The following is a 17417-nucleotide window of genomic DNA, read 5'->3' on the forward strand; positions in this document are numbered from 1 at the left end:
AAGTCATTGCGCAAGCTCCCCTGAATTAAGATCCCCCATGGGCCCATCTTGAGAATGTATAATAGGCAATTGCAAAGATCAGTCTTGGTCCTGATGTGAGGTTACAGAAGTAGTCATCCCGGGGACTTTTTCACAGTGGGACATTCTCCCTGAGGGAACCGTAATCTCACCTCCCTCATTAGGTGATTGACAATCTGTTACTGGCTGTTGCTGAACAGACTGGGCTGAAGTATTAGACAGAGTAAGGTCCATAACTTCCATCCTCCCTACCTCCCCAACCAACAGTCCATCCAATTCCTCCACCAAAGCGGTTGATGCAACATTATATACAGAAGGGAGAGAGTCCTTCAGTGTGGTGATGGTTTCCTCATTCATTGGGTTTCCCACCAAGGGGACTTTGACCATAGAGGTGGAGGGTAAATCACGTCCTAGGTTCCAATTGGCCAGTATATCCAAATCAATCAAGGAGTTGGTTGTTTTATGCTCAAAGGTCTTCACATCTAAAGTAGAGTGACACGATTCCAGAGTCTTTGTCCATGAAGCCTGCAGATCTTTGATAGAGGCAATTGCTTCTTTTACCCACTCTGTTTCTTTAGACAAACCTTGTAAAGCCACTCCCAGGCCGAACAGAGGCTGATGTATCTTAGGGTTTTGTATGCTAGCTGAAGCATTCTGGGGATAAGCTAGCCATGTAAATTTCACACCTTCTTTTGGACCCTGATGTTGACAGTCAGGGTTTCCTGATGATACTTGCTCCATGCTCAGCAAACCCCTCTTTCCCCTAGGAGGGGGTATGCTACCAGTCTCACAGAGGGGATGCAAGGTTTCATCGCAAAAGACTCTGCTAGTATAAATATGAAAGCCTTCTAACTTGATTTTAATCATACATAATTTGTTAGGGATGATGTCCCGAAAGAACTCCACTACCAGTCTCTTATAAAATCCCCTCTTTGGAAGCCAGAACACTGATTTAATATCTAAGGTGGAGGAGTCAAGACCAAGAAGTTGGCCCAAAGATTTCTTGGCCTTAGCCCAAGTGGACCAACAGCCATAATTCCAGGGATGGCTCCCTAGTAGAATAGCCACCTAATTTTTTTGGAACCTGCGGATGGAGGGACGAACCCTATCTGCAACTCTAGGGATACCCTGAGTTCCAAAGGACTCATTCCCTCTTGTAAATTGGCAGGAGTTAGACGTGATGATCTTGGGATTGTGATGCTCTGACTCATGTGCCACCAAGGCAGATCCTAGTAAATCCATCCCCCACCCCCAGCTTTTCTATATTATCATATATGTCCGGTAAGGTCTGCAAAATGAGTAATGTCTGTTTAGCCAACACCTGGTACGAGCTTCTTCTCGAGAGGCTCCATTGAATGCTTCATTCGGGTCTGATAAATCTTGGCTTCCTTGAGAGCAGTCAGAGAAGCCTGAGATTCCTGGGGAATTAATTTGGTTCATAATTTCCTCCTCCTCCTCCTCCTCCTCCTCCTCCTCCCCTTCTAAGGGTAAAAATCTATTTTGAGTAGGGACGGACGGAGTAAAGATTCTAAGATTCTGCTGTGAGTCTTTACCTTTTAGGTAAAGTTGGGGCTCTGGAGACACACGTCCTCTTTTCTTATGATTCATTCTTAATATAATCAAATCTCTCAGTAAAAAATAAAAAAAAAAGCCTCTCAGTATAAAAGAGCAACAGCTATGCCAGATAAGGTTCCAGTTACACTCTGAAAAAGAGAGCGTTCCAACAGGAGTGACCGCCACAACAAAACAAAACAAAACTACAAAAGGCAACTCCACAAAAAACAGCTGCCTGCAAGGTCACCACACATCAGACCATTGGAGAGCAGCAATAAAATCCTTTTTTAAAAGCTGCATTATTATATTTCAAAGATAAGGAGGAGAGGAATCTACAGCGTCTGTAAGCTTGCCGGAACCGGAACCCACAAATAACCCCCTTATCATTTACTTTTAAAGGAGCCTCAGTTTTCACTGCCCTGCCCCCCAGGCACCATTTAGAAGCCTTTCGTGAAGGATTCCTCTTTGCTTGTAAAGAGGAATCCCAACCAGATTCCCCTTTACAAACCACTTTAAATAGCTCCTCGAACCACCAAACCAGTTTGAGCTGGTTCAGTCAAACAGACCAAACTGGCTGGTTGGTTGAACCAAACCCGTTCATGGACCCATGAAAAAAGGTCCACACACACACCCCTAGCCTCCACCTCTTCCCCAAACAATTTTGCAGCATTTAAAATAGATTCTTTTTTTAAAAAAGAATATAACTAATGAATATTTTAATGAATAAGCATTCATACAGCATGGATGTTTATTCATGCTAGCCTTTGGTGAAGGAAGAAACACTGAGGACATGCCACTTGCTGGATCTTTAATTGCTCCAACACAGCTGCTGGCCAATAAAACATAGGAATAAGGAATCAGAGTGTATAATGTCTTTGCCGAAGTTTAACCAGCTTTAATATTCAGTAGTTTGGAGACTTAGAGTTAGAACAGTAATCTCATTGCAGCCTACATCACAGCATGCCAGCCCTTCATGATAAAATCAACTTTGAAAGTAGATAAGGTTTAAACTACATTGTTTGGCTCCGTATGCGACTCAGTCCACAGTGAGACCATTTCTTTCCTCAGACCTGAAAAATCTTCCCTTCAAGGCTAGTGGTTTGTTTTCTAGTCTCACTGGGTGAAGTCAGCATACTTCAGTTAGTGCCAATGGATCTATGATTATTTATATCAGAGGACAGGCCATTTTGCAGAAAGTAATGTACAAGGGAGGTCTCTAGTCCAAAACACTTATAAGCTAAAATCAGATAAGAAAGAAAAACAGAGAAGCAAAAGATAAAGGTTACACATTAAGTTTGCAAATAAATGTAGTTACATGTACTCATTGCTTAATTAAGGCTGCAACCTCTACCACATATACTAAGCCCCTCTGAACACAATTACTTCCAAGGAAACATGCACAGGAAACATAATATAAGACATTAAGAGAATGCATCAGATTTGCCTTACATTGAATTAGGCAATCTGTCTATCTAAGCACAGTACTATTACAACTGACTGGAAGCAGCTAGCTACTGGGCAGAGTTTCCCCCCATCTCTTCTCCCCCAGACCCTTTTCTAGTGGAGATGCCAAGGACTAAAGCTGAATTAGAAAGCGAGAGAGAGAGCAAGCAAGCGCACATGAGTTTTATCACTGAGAAATAGTCATTGCCCCACATGGATGAAGAAATGAGGCAATAAAAACCCAGACATGTAACAACGGCTGAAAGGGGCCAAAACGATGTTGAATTCTCCACACAACTCTGATAACTGCAGGTATAGATGCCACACACCCATTCCAAGCAGTACAGGTGCTAACTCAAACAAGAGGTCAAAGTCTTTCCCCTACACCTGCTTGGGCAATTATACCTTTATTCAGAGCACTTCAGATCCCTGATTATCACTTCCACCCCCTTAAGGGGGATCAGGGTAGTTTCAGAAGTACCAACCCCCACCCAAGCCATTCAGCTTTTGCGGTGGTGCCGCTGAAGAGGTCTTGGTAATAGCATCCATCTCACCAAGTCACTAAGGACTGATTGGCCACTGACCCTTTTCAAACACGCCCTAGCATGCTCCACAACACATCCTGCACTGCATATGATCTGACCATTGGGACCTATAACTATGGAGAAAGGAATGGAATAGGCCAAAACAACAACAACAAAACAAACCCTTTCCAACTGGACCCAATCGGTAAGAAAGCCAAAAATTCCAACTTGACTCCAAAAAGAGCAACCAGCAATATCCAATTTGTCCCCTGGGCAGGAGGGAGGAAAATCCAAAAGTGCACAAAATGAGGCAACAGCTGGGAAGGCATTGAACTGAATGTGTCTGATTTGGTTGAGTGTTCATTCATTTCAGCACATCCCCATTGTGCTGTCACACAAAACTGTGACTGTCTCCATGTAACAACATTAATTAATTGGTGCTTCTACATAACCTTATAGCTGGTGAGCTACATGGTCAAGCCATGATTTCACTAGCAGTTCTGAATGCTCCTAGAAGTGATAGCATTGGGGCTGATAGTATAGGGACTGGCAGCTGTATGAACCTACTGCTTGAGGGACACCACAAAATAGGGGTATGATTCACCAGGAAATTCCCCTCTGCCAGGACACTCTGCTAGTCTGGTTCAGCTTTCATTTGTTTCAATGGTGCTTTCATTGGAGAACTTCCCTCATGTTGCCCATGGGCTTGAAATACCGAAGCTGGAACAAATTACATTCTCTCTTTTTAATGCTTGGTTTTAAAGCAAAAGGAAACAAAACTAATCAGTCTCCTCACAAAACCCATCTATCCTAAAGTGAAAATGTGCTCAGACAATTAAGAAGAAAAACTAATTAAATTAATTAGTATTCTTGAATGCCTAAGAATCACTGGCCCAGTTCAGACATCATCAAACAAATCCTCCACACTTGGAGGCCAAAGAAACTCCTGTCGGCTTGTGTGCTCATTCCTCCTCTCTCATGCATGGGTTTACTCTGCCCCTTCCTGTTTTTCTGTGGCATTGGACCAGCACACTAAATAGAGCTGTCTTCAAATCATGATTTACAAACTCACTTCAAGTTCGACTTATGACCTCAAAGCCTAGTTTGAGAAGACAAGATGCGAGCGAACCATAGTTTGCTGACTCAGAAATGTCACTGTTGTTGATGAAAACCAAGAAGTGGAGGAGGGAACCCTAACTCAAGAGAGCACACATAGGCATGGGACACATGGCCAGGCCTTTAAACCATGGCTAAGAAAATCATCTGAATGAAGCAGCTGTTTCCAAAACACACGACCACAGAAAGAGAACCTGTAAATAAATTTTGGTTGAGCTTAACATCTTTTTAAAAGTCCCCTTCAGGACTGTTTTATATGGACATTTCCAAATTATATTATTAGTGTTGTTGTTGTTGTTGTTGTTGACGACACAGTCAGACAGGTGTTATTGACTGGTTTGTTTTATACAGATATCAAGTCCTTCCCAAGGTCCTATTTCTTATAATGAATCTTCTCTGGTCTGCTATCCTTTGTTCTGTTATTTCTGTATCTGGATGCTTCTCTTTCCAAATCTGGTACATTCTTTTAAAACAACCTCTTCTATTTGGACTAGACTTGTAATAGCAGATCATTATTTCCTTGTTGGCATTTTTTGTATATTTTTTCTGGTTAAGCAATGTTTCTTCCAGTAACCTTGCAATCTCCTGCCCTGGTTGCTCAACTGAAGATCCTGAGTCCTGTAGCCCACTTGCCACCAGATGTCCAGGGACTCCAGCACCTGGTGCAGTCCTTGTTGACCCAGGCAATGACCAATCTGGTATAGATTTATTAAAGTCACGTCTCACCATATTGTTGATGGGAGAGGCACTCTTTGTCTGGCTCCTCTGGTGAGACCTGTCCAGTATGGTTGGACCTCTGGCATAGCTCTCACCTTCCTCAGAGCACGCAAGTCCCACAACCACACCAAGGTAGTGCCTCACTGAGGGATATTATTATTATTATTAGCATCATTCTGCTTATTGGAAACAGTTTGATCCCCTACCCAAATCCTCCAGTCAGTGCCTACTCTGCAACAGGTGGCAGCTTTCTCATGATGTTAACTTGAAGTATTTTTCACTCAATTCTAATTTCAAATGAGCCATGCACAGGAGAGAGGGTGACTAATGTAGTTTGCATAAAATGCCACTCAAACTGGCAGCAGCCTTAACCTTGCAATGTCCTTGCAATGAAGCATATGATGCCATCCTTACATGTTGCCATTAGCCCTGACAATCCAAATTGAAATCAACCATTCAGTTCCACATAACACACTTTTTAAAAGATGACTACAGTTTCCAAAGTTTTACCCACAATTCACACACCATGATTAAAAGCCAACAGCCCATCAGAAGACAGAACATTATGCATTAATTAGTAATTCTCTTCCCCCGCTTTTCAATCAAATAAAGAAACACCATTAATCTAACTTTTTCCACAAGCCTGACTACAAATATTATGATGTCTGAACTGGATATGGCCATAATCAAGTAATAGTTTGTTGCCAGCATATCTTGTCCTATGGAGGGAGATGCATATTTAGTAGCTAAAGGTAACGTGTGCCATCGAGTCGGTATCGACTCCTGGCGATGACAGAGCCCTGTGGTTGTCTTTGGTAGGATACAGGTGGGGTTTACCATTGCCATCTCCCACACAGTATGAGATGATGCCTTTCAGCATCTTACTATATCGCTGCTGCCCGATATAGGTGTTTCCCATAGTTTGGGCAACATACCAGCGGGGATTTGAACTGGCAACCTCTGGCTTGCTAGTCAAGTCATTTCCCTCTGCGCTACCACCATCATTATTATTTCTTCTTTAGGGGTAATTGGGAATGCTTTATATGACATGTTTATGGGATACAATTTTTGCTCCATGCCTTCAGAATATTTTCCATCAACATAGCCCCATGCAATTAAAATAGTTTTGTTTTCTTCTCCCCTAACTTAGATGTTTTCTTCTCCCCTAACTCAGTATCTGCCTGGAAATTTTTACACTACTTGGTAATTCAGTCAGACCTGGATAAACATGGTAATCATTAGGGCTGTGTAGGCATGTTACTCCATTGCATCCTCTTTCAGGTGTTGTTGGAGAGAGTTCATTCATTCATGGCAGCAAGGAGCCTGAAGGTTTTCTGTTGTGGTGGTACAACTCCATGGGCATCTAACAACGTATCTGTTGGAACATACTGTCCTATCTCCTCCTCATCTCCTCCAGCTAAGGGAAGGAGATAAGCTGCATGGAAACATGTTTGCTGCATTGGGGGCACTCAGCCAGCCACCTTGCCTTCTGTGGCTTCTGTTTAAAGGCAACCTACCCACACCCATTTTAGATCCCAGAGTAGCATGGGTGGATCTGGGATTTGTAGTTTTTTTCCCCTGAGACTGCAGCCATGGCTAACCAAAGGAGATATCTACATGCCATATGCACTTGTGCATAAGATAGCTCCATCTACTTCTTTAATTAAAGAAAAGCAGCTTCAAAAGGCACAAATATGGAGTGGAGAAGGAGTGGATGAGAGGTCCTTCACCCTTTCCTTAGCCATAGGATCTCTGTTCCAAATTGTCCCCAGCTACTTCCCCCACCCCACATTGTGGGATTCAAAACATGTTTGAAAGGAGAAAGACATTGAGGCGGGTCTCACAATCAGTGAGACCCACTTTTGCCAATACTGCTGATACTTAGTATTTTGCTGATACTAAGCACGCTCTCCCAGCAAATGATTGTGGCAGGAGCCCTGGGCGGCCGGAACATGATTGCCGGTTCCGTGATGGGGCTGGGGAGAGCAGGGGATGATCTGCCCACGCAAGCTCCAGCATGCCCTAGCGAGTGCGTAGGGCATGCTGGTGAGACCCCTGGAGCCAGGAGGTGGCTTTTTGCCTCCCCTCCAGAGGTCTCTTCATGAGTAGCTGTGGCTACTTATGGTCAGAAAGCCTGGGTTTGCGGCGCACTCGCTCCGCAAACCCGGGCTTTAGGGAGGGCTACTTGAGCGGGTTACTGCTTGTAAGCCACTGGGCTCGCCCGTGAGCCCAGTGGTTATATACGATCGACAATAATCGGGCTAGTCTCTCCTAGCCTGATTTTTGTTGATCATGAGAATAGCCCCATTGTGAAATTCAAACTTGTCAGAGCTGTAGGGAGGCAACTAAAAGCAGAAAAAGCAACGTCCAGGAAGTTTTTCACACCTGGCTCACATCTCCTCTGGAATGTAGGGTGTTTGTTCATATATTGGCCAACTTTACCCCCAAGTCCCTGTGAGCTATCAGGGAGCACTTCATACACAATTCAGGTTTTTCATTGCTTGTTAGAGTGTAGCCCGATTTATATCCAGGGTAAAAAAATTTCACTTTTTGTGTCGGGGATTTTTTTTTGGGGGGTGGGGGGCAACTTTAAACTCTCGGTAAAGCCTTGCAGAAAACCTGAAGTAAAGCCTGTTGTCTGGGCAAGCTGCAGGCTTCATCTCTGCTCCAAGTGCCTTCCTCTCAAAAATGTTTTCCTTTCCTTTCCTTTTTTTAAAAAACCCTTTCCCATTTCTCTGAATGCATGTCTTTAGGACCCTCAGTGTAGCTATTATTTCACAAGGTGACGGACCCTTATGAAAGGAAAATTAAAATGTTTACAATGCTAATTGCTTAAAACATGTTTATTTCCAGGTTTGGAAGTAATTGGGAGGGAAGATATCATATGAACATATGAAGCTACTTTACAGTGAGTCAGACCATTTCCATCTAGCTTAGTACAGCTACAATGAGTAATAGTAGCAGCTATTCAGATAGGTTGTTATCTATCCTGGTTAAATGCTGGTTAACTGGAGCAGTTTGACCAGGATTGCCTTGAAATTCTGGGTTCTCACAGTCAGCTCCACAGGGCTCACTAATCCTGATTAACATTTTAACCAGGATCCTTGTGATTGTGTGAATCCAGCCCCTAACAAAATGTGTGTAGCCAGACTATACACCGTGTATAACTATTATTGTCATCTTGTGAAAAAATAGCTACACTGAGCATCCTAAAGACATGTATGCAGAGAAATGGGAATGGCTTGGGTGTTTTTGTTTGTTTTTTTTTTTAAGTAAAAGTAAAACAGTTTTGAGAGGGAGGCATTTGGTGCAGTGAAGGAGTCTGGATGTTGCTTTCTTAAAAATAGTTCGGTCTACCTATATTTCAGAATATTGGTATTGATTTCACGGATAAGAATTAAGGATGTACATAACATTCCCATTGAAATTAATGGGAGTCAAATGTGTTTGATAGTGGTGAGAAGGTGTCCATTGCTTTGTACACCCTTAATCTAGACATTTTTTTCCAGGCAGCCTCAAAACAAATGAAATTTCAGTTGCTACTGTGAAATTCCCCAGGGGCAGGGGGGAAATGTGACTTTCAATGCTAGATTGAAATGTGTCCCAGAGCTCCTTTTCCAGTAATGGAATTACAATTGAAAAGAATCCTCAGAAGTACATCTTGTTCCATGTTGAAAAGCACAAAGCAGCTCAGGAAACCTTAGCTACAAAAGGCCAAGAGGGTATAAAAATGTCCCACTTGGTACCAGCTCAAGCTTTAAGTCTAGTCCTCAAAAGTATTATACCCACACTTTCACTGGGGAAATAGAGAGGGGCCAGGAAGGGTTTGAAAGTTAGAACCAATTTGTTGGTTCCTGGTAGTACTGCTCCCTTGACTTCATTTCTGTTGTTGGAAGTGGTTGTGTGTGTGTGTGTGTGCACTTAAGACAAACAGTTAAAAAAAGCCTTGTGTTCTTCCCATTATAGTGGGTGATAATGGCTTGTTCTGCAGACAGCCTCATCCAAACTGAAAAGGAGCACTAGATAGAGAACGAATTGCAGAGATGCTATCAGTGGTACATTCTTCACAGTTAGTATAGGATAATGGTAAGAGTTTTGAGCAAAACTGTGTAATTACCTGCCAGTCTGCCTCCTCTTTTCCTTTTGATGATATTTGCAGTTTACAGAATAAACAGAAAGAAAATGCAGCGAAGACGGCCGCTCCTTGTTTCTCTGCATGCCACATGTCTTTAGGTTGCTCAGCATAATTATGATTTCACAAGGTGATTGAGCCTTAATAATGCCAAGGGGCTCCTCTGTGTGTACCAGGTATTCTTTAATAATTTGAAGGGCTCTTGACACATCAAAATTAAAATCGAAACAGATTTTCCAGGCTCAAATCTCTTTGCAAAAAAACTTGCAATGATTGGATTTCACAGGCTGAAACTTAGCATTTGTGCCTTAAACCCTTTAAGTTTTTTTAAGATGCATTCTTTAAGGCCTGATTTCAAGTTCTGTTGATTTCATGGGGAGGATTAAGGATGTGCTTAACCCACTCTCACGGAAATCAAAGGGACTTACAAGTGTTTAATTTGATGGGATCGGTCTCCAGAGCAAACTCACATTGGCTACAATAACAGAGACAATAATGTCGGGGGAGAGTCATGGGGGGGGTCAATGAAAGGGGTGTTTAACGCCTTCCATACCTACCAATTCTCCCCTACAAGTTCTCCCCCGTCTATTTTTTCCTCAGCCTAGCTTGATTCTGGTTTTGAATTTCCTGGGGGAGGAATCAGAGACAGCTTAGAAGGCAGCAGGAGGGGAAATCAGCAGGCCAGGGATAGATTAAGCACTTTCTCCTGCCCACTGGTTTTCCATTGCAAGTACTCCCTTTGCCCTCACATTACCCTTATGAGGAAAACATGCGGCTGGAAAGGAACCTTGCAATTCCCCCTCTAACGTCTGGTTCCACCTTCAGACTTGTGTGAACACATATTTAAGGCATTGCATCTATTTCAAGCACCACAGAGCATTCTGCATTACTTCCAGAGTTGGTCCTTTCATGAAGCGAGGTGAGGCAATCACCTCAGACAGTGGATGCCTGGAGCGCCACCAAGGCAGCAAGATCAGAGCAGCTCTTCAGGTCTGATCTGACCCTTGCAAGCTTTGAAAAGAGGGAGGCTATTCCCATGATGGGAGAAAATCGGGCTAGCGGAGCCCGGTGGTTCTTAAGTGGGTCACCCGCTAAAGTTCCCCTTCCCTAAGCCCAGGTTAGTGGAGCGAGTGCTCCACTAACCCGAGCTTTCCGATTGTGAGTTGCCGCGTCATGGCTGCGCGCTGCAGCAACTCATGAGTGGACCCCTGGCCGGGAGGCTGAAAAGCAGCCTCCGGGCTCAGAGATCTCGCAAGAATTCCTTGAGCACTCGCGCAGGACATGCTGGAGCTTCCGGGGGCCATGCAGCTCCCGATCCCCCCAGCCCCCACCGGCTCCGTAACGGAGCTGGCAGTTGTGTGGGCAGCCGATTTGGCCGCCCAGAGCAGACTGCTCGTCTGCGGGGAGCGCGGGCTTAGCCCGCTCTCCCCACAAACCCCATCCAGGCTCTTCTCACTAATTGTGCGGAAGAGCCCCAGTGCCTCTCCTCACATTCCTTGCAAAGCTTGAAAGAGCCACAAAGAGAGACGAGAGGGCTGTTGGCAGCCATCCCTGCTCCTTGTCTCCTACACCACTTTCAAAACTAGCAAGGCTGAGTTTTGAATGAGGACTAGCCCCCACCAGTGGGCATAGGGCAAAACGTAGCATTTGGTGCCCCACCTGAGGTTCCACAAAACCTTGGGCTTCCCCTGCTTTCCCCACGTTATATTTTAGGTGCTCCAATAACAGGTTTAAGAAGCTTGTGTGCATTTGACAAACATTATTTGAAACACACAGGTCATGCTGTTCTGATTGTCAGGGAGCTGAGATTGGTTCTAGCTTCCTGTGGGGTGCATTGCACAGCTTTGCCCTGTGCATTGTGTGACAGGGCCCTTAAACAAGGTTTAATTCATATCCAGCCACCACCCAAAAAACTAAACTTGGAGCAAAGTGGTCAATGATGCTTAATTGCACATATAGGACAAAACTGAATAATAAAATTCAACTGCAGATACCTTTTTAAAAAATAGCATATACATTTGCATGCAAAATCAAGCTCGGCACTGTTCCCTAGTTGATGAACTTGTGAGTCATCTAAACTTTAAGCAAGAGGAGTATTTTCAAGTTCCACTTTATTTTGTGACTATTAATAATATGGAGATGCCACAAGAAGTTTATGCAAATGCAAGAAAGAAGCCAGACAAATTTGTAGGTAACCCTCAAAAGAACGTTTAGCGCCCAAACCGGTTAAAAGAAAATCCTGAAGATAAATTTTGGACACACATATTACAACATGTAATTGCCTTTGCAAAATTCAGTATTTACATATGAGACTAGAAATGATATGGATATGTATTTGCACGTTCCTCCTTGTGCCAAGCTAGACCATAGGGATGTGTGAATCAATTTGGGTACAAAATGATTTGTACCCAAATGTACCTGTTTCGGGCAATTTGTATGCAAAACAAATTGCCCCTTTACTAGCCCGGCCAGATTTGGGTCGAATTTGGCTCCGAATTTGGCTCTAAATTTTGGAGCTGGAAGATTTGTTTCGGAGCTGGAAGATGTTCATTTTGTGGTACTCTCTGTGCTGTCTCCAATTTGTGCAGTGACATCGTTTTGCCACCCTCCCAAGCTTCAGATTGGTGAATAACAGTATGCACTGATTTGCTGGAGATTCTCCCCTGGTTCCAGATTGGCCCTTTTTGGTCAAAGCTTGTACTTGCCACTGCTGACTGACCCTGCATTGGCCAGGTGAAGGGTCAAAGAAGGGGAAAGGGTGGGGGGAGTTCAAGGAGGGTTTTTCTAATGTACTTAAGGAGGCAGCAGCCACCTTTTGCCTCATGGGAGGAGAATGAGGGAGGGAGAGAGGGAGGGAAGGAGGGATGGGGGGAGAGAGAGAGAGAGAGTTGCCTTGCCTTGCCTGCCCCTGCTGTGTGCTAGCCTGGAGTGGATTCTTTCTCTGCTTTTGTTTTGTTCCTGCTGATTGAGGAATAGAAAAGAAAAGATAATTTTTTCACCCCCTTACTGCTGCAGAGAGAACACTGCCTGCCTGCGCCTGCTGTCTGTGCCAGCCAGCCCCAGAGCCCCCGTAACCACTGGCAAGCTGGCCAGTCTCCCCCCCCTATTTTTTTCAAATTTCCTAGGCTTTTGCCATTTCCCCCCTTCCCCATCTGAAGACTGAAAAAGGAGAAGACTGAAGAAGAAAAGAGTAAAGACTCAGCAGAGACCAGACCATACAGAAGTGGACAACTAGACACAACATGGGCAACGTCCTAGACTGAATGAGTAGCCTTACACACACACACACACACACACACACACACACACACACACACACACCTTGAATTGTGTACTTTTTAGTTGGGTTTTTTTTCCTGTTTGGAGGGAGGATTGACTTGGTTTGGGTTTGCAATTGCATTTTTAAAAGTTGTGTGTTTAGTTTAAAAGTTTAAATAGGGGTTCTGTCTGTGGAAGGGATCCCCATATTAGCTAGGTACTAGTTGGTTAGGGAGGGTAGACTAGCCTAGTGATTTTTTTAAAAAAATCTGTCTTTTTTCCAATTCCAAAGATTCTTATTTGCAGGTTTTTTTAAAACAGAAGCCTCTCTAGCCCTCTGTGCCCATCTCTCACCCCAACTCAGCCCTTTAAACAATAAGAAACCTTAGACCCACCCCAAATCTACCACCACCAGCCTATTATTTTCTGCCCACCAGCCTACAGGCTCTGAGTCTGGGCAGCACACTCTAGCCTCCTCTCTGTGCCCATTTCTCAGCTTCCAGCCCAAGCCTATTTTCTCCTGCGCGTGCTCAACCCATGGGCACTGTGTGTGTTGGGGGGGGGGGACACACACTCTGCTGAAGTCAGCCCAGCCCCTGTTCTTGGCCCTTCTCCCAACTGAGTGTCCCCTGCCCTGAGACACTCACCCCACTTCTGCCCCTTGTCCCCCAATTCTTTCAAAAAGTGTTTTTTTTTAAGTCAGGGTTTTAAAAAGAAGCTCCCAAAAGAGATGGCTGGGAGGGGTGGCAGGGTGCTAGGTAGGGGGAGGGTTGTTGCTGGTAGTGGTGCTGGTGGCGACAGGGGCCTGTTCCCCAAGTCACACCCTCATCTGCTTTGGTGCACGGGCTGGACTTCTCACGTCTGCCTGGCTCTATGCCAGGGCCTACGGCTGGGCAGCAGTTAGGGGGGAGGGCCTCCCGTGCCAGGGAAGAAGTTCTTCCCATGGCAGATGTGGAGGTGGTGCAGGTGGAGCCAGCTGCCAGTCCAGCCAGATCCACCTTGCCACCCTCCTCAACGGTCCCAGTGGGGGCCAGAAGGTTGTGTCTGAGGAGGCCCAGGAGGAAGCCCCTGTGTTTCCTGTCTCTGGGACGTCCGAGGCCAGCTCTGAGGGCACTGGTGGTGGCATGCCCCAGAAGGATCCAGCAGAACTGCTACCACCAAAGCGGCCATGTGCCACAGGAGAGTCCAGTAGTGCGGTGTGGGATCACTTTGAGCTTTGCCCTGGTGATCCCAGCCATGCTGCCTGCACCCACTGCAAGGCGCTTGTTAGCAGGGGCAAGGGCCCTAAGCACTTCAGCACGTCGGGTCTGCTGTTGCACCTGCAGCGGCATTACCCGGGGGTCCAAACGTCTGCTGGCAAGGGCGCTAGTCCAAGTGCCTCTAGAAGCAAGCAGTGAATGGCTCCTGTTCCTAGGCAGGAAAATCTGACTGAGTGGTGGGTGCAGCCTCTGGGGAAGCGGTCCGATGGCTCCAAACTATATCGCATAACCTGGACCATTGGGTAGATGACCATTGGGTAGGCATTGGATGATCAGCCACTTAATATAGTGGAGAATGAGGCGACTCGCATGATCACTGAGACTCACCGGGAAGGGGTTTGTGTGGAGAGCGGGCTTAGCCCACTCTCCCCACAGATGAGCAGGAAAGCAGCCCTGGGTGGCTGGATTGGCTGCCCACACGACTGATGGAGCCGGTCCGTGATGGAGCCGGCGGGGGCTGCAGGGATCAGGGCCTGCACGGCCCCTAGAAGTTCCAGGATGCCCGACGTGAGTGTGCAGGGCATCCTGGAGAGACCCCCAGGGTCAGGAGGCCTGTTTCAGCCTCCTGGCAGGGGTCTCCTCATGTGGCACAGAGCCACACCGTGCAATACACAATCCAAAAGATGGGGTTAGTGGAGCACTCGCTCCACTAACCTTGGCTAAGGGGAGGGAGAATGTGGAGGGTTTGCTGCTGGGATCTGCGTGGCTCCCATGGCAGCAAACAATCAGCAAAAAGCGGGCTAGTCTCCTTTAGCCCGCTTTTTGCTGATCGTGAGAATCTCCTCATAGTCTGCTTCTGCTGTCTGCTCCAGCTGCTTGCCCCAGAGTACAAAATCCCCTCACACCACTCTCAATTCCTACCAGAGAATCAACTCTAAAAATACCTCAGACACTGAAACAACAAAACCCAGAGTCCCATGGGCATGTGGGTTTGTTGGCAACCTATGTGGACTACACCACAACCTGCTCTGGGCATTCTGGTGCCCCCCATGGAATTATGGGGCTGCCGAAATCTCCATTATTCCCTATGGGGGGAAAGTTTAAAGACACACAAACTTCAGGGGGGGTCACCCCTTTCACCAATTTATTTGAAATCTGAGTGGTAGCAGGCACCCACTGGGGCACAACCAGCCGACCCACTCTTCTGCCACCAGAACCCCTCTTCTGCCCTAAATCTGCCCCAAAGACATGCCAACTTCAAAAAATTGTTAAAAAATCACCCCTTTGCCCAATTAGCTTCCTTGCACCCATTGGGCACTACCATCCACCACAACCCACTCTGGGCCATCCTGGTGCCCCCTCCACGTGGAGTTATAAGGTTGCAGAAATCCCCATTGTCTCCTATGGGGAAAAGCTTATAGATTTCATTTCAAAAACTTCATTTTTTAAAAAAAATCACCCCTTTGCCCAATTTCTTTGAAATTTGGGTGGTAGCTTCCACCGATTGGGCACTACCACCCACCCCATTCTTTTGGCACTGGAACCCCTTTTCTTGATCAGAATTGATTCAGATTTGGAAAATTTGGGTACATATCAAATCTGGGGTGATCAGGGGTGGGGGAGATTTGGACCCAAAACAAATCAGTGGTGATTCAATTTGGGTACAAATGAAATAGAAAAATTTGATTTGTGCACATCCCTACTAGATGATGGGTGGCAGGGTCATATACTTAAAGTCAGAGGTACCTATAGAAGAGAGAGAGAGACAGCAGAATGACATACTTGGGCCATGCTGGATGCTGTCATTACAGGACATAGGGACCTTACTATATCACTCTAATTAGCTACTAGGGGTATCTATATAACTAATTCTTTTAGCCGGCATGTGTGTCCAGGATTTGGCAGTGGAACTCTCGTGACACGCTGCGAGAGTTCCGGTGAGAGGCCCGGCCAATTGAGGAGGGAGGAGGAGAGGGGGAAGAAAATGGCAGGTGGGCGGAGGAGGGGGGAGAGAAAAGCGGTGATGGGTGGAGAGAAAAGAAGTGGTGGGCGGATGGAGAGAAAAGCAGTGGGTGGCAGGCAGAGGGGGGAGAGAAAGGCAGCAGTGGGCAGGTGGAGGGGGAAAGAGAAAAGCGGTGGTGGCGGGCAGGCAGTTGGGGGGAGAAAAGCGACAGCAGTGGCAGGAGGGCAGGAGGAAGAAAAAAACAGTGGCAGCAGGTGGGCGGTGGGTGGGCGGCGAGGCCCTTTTTGGCCACCCACCACCTAGTGAGGCTCTGTGGGGGGGGGAGGAATGGGAGAATGGGAGAGGGAGGGCTAGAGTGTGTGGGGCTGGAGGGAAGGGGAAGAGAGGAGAGACCGGGGCAGGAGGGAGAGGGAGGAAGAAACAGCTGGCCCAAAGAGCTGCACAGATGCTCTGTGTGGGGTCAGCTAGTACATTCATAAAATCATAAAGCTGTAGGGGATCCCCAAGAAATGGCTCTCCCGCCTCTGCTTGAAGACCTCCAGCAAGGGAGAACCCACCACTCCCTTAGGTAATTGGTTTAGGGTAGGGGTGGGCTCTGTGGTAGAGCATCTCCTTTGCATGCAGAAGGTCCTGGGTTCAATCCCTGACATTTCCAGGTCAGGCTGGAGATGCCTGAAGCCTTGGAGCCACTGCCAGTCAGTGTATTCAAAACTGAGCTCGAGAAATCAAGGGCCTGACTCGGTATAAGGCAGCTTCCTAGGTTGGATAGATTCCACTAAAGTACTAGGAGAAACTTCCTAATGGCAAGAGCAGATTAACAATATAGGAATCCTATATTACAGTGTTACAAGGGCCACCTAATGGCACAGCGGGGAAGTAACTTGCCTAGGGAGCAAGAGTTTTCTGGTTCAAATCTCCACTGGTATGTTTCCCAAACTATGGGAAATACCTATATTGGGCAGCAGCGATATAGTGCGATGCTGAAAGGCATCATCTCATACTGCGTGGGAGAGGGCAATTTTAAAGCCCTCTTGTATTCTACCAAAGACAACCACAGGGCTCCGTGGTCGCCAGGTATCAACATTGACTCAACAGCACAACTTTATATTACATTGTTAATCTGCTCTTGCCATTAAGAAGTTTCTCCTTGTACTCTACTGATATCTATCCTCTTACAACTCAATCCTTATTGTATCTAATGCAATACCCCTCTGGGGCAGCAGAGACCCAAACTTTGTATCTTTTGTGTGACAGACCATCAGTTATTTGAAGAATGCTATCATTTCCCCTCCTCAGTTTTCTCTTCTCCAGACTAATTGTTTTTAATTGTAAACCACCCAGAGCCATTTTGGAAGGGCAATATATAAAAAAATCAAATAAATAAATAAAGACACCTAGTTACTTCAATCTTTCCTCAGTCATAGGGTTTGTTTTTCAGACACTTGGCCATTTTCGTTTCCCTCCTCTGGACCCATTCCAGAACATTTTGTTAT

Source organism: Hemicordylus capensis, chromosome 2 (assembly GCF_027244095.1).
Source record: "Hemicordylus capensis ecotype Gifberg chromosome 2, rHemCap1.1.pri, whole genome shotgun sequence".
NCBI lineage: Eukaryota > Metazoa > Chordata > Lepidosauria > Squamata > Cordylidae > Hemicordylus > Hemicordylus capensis.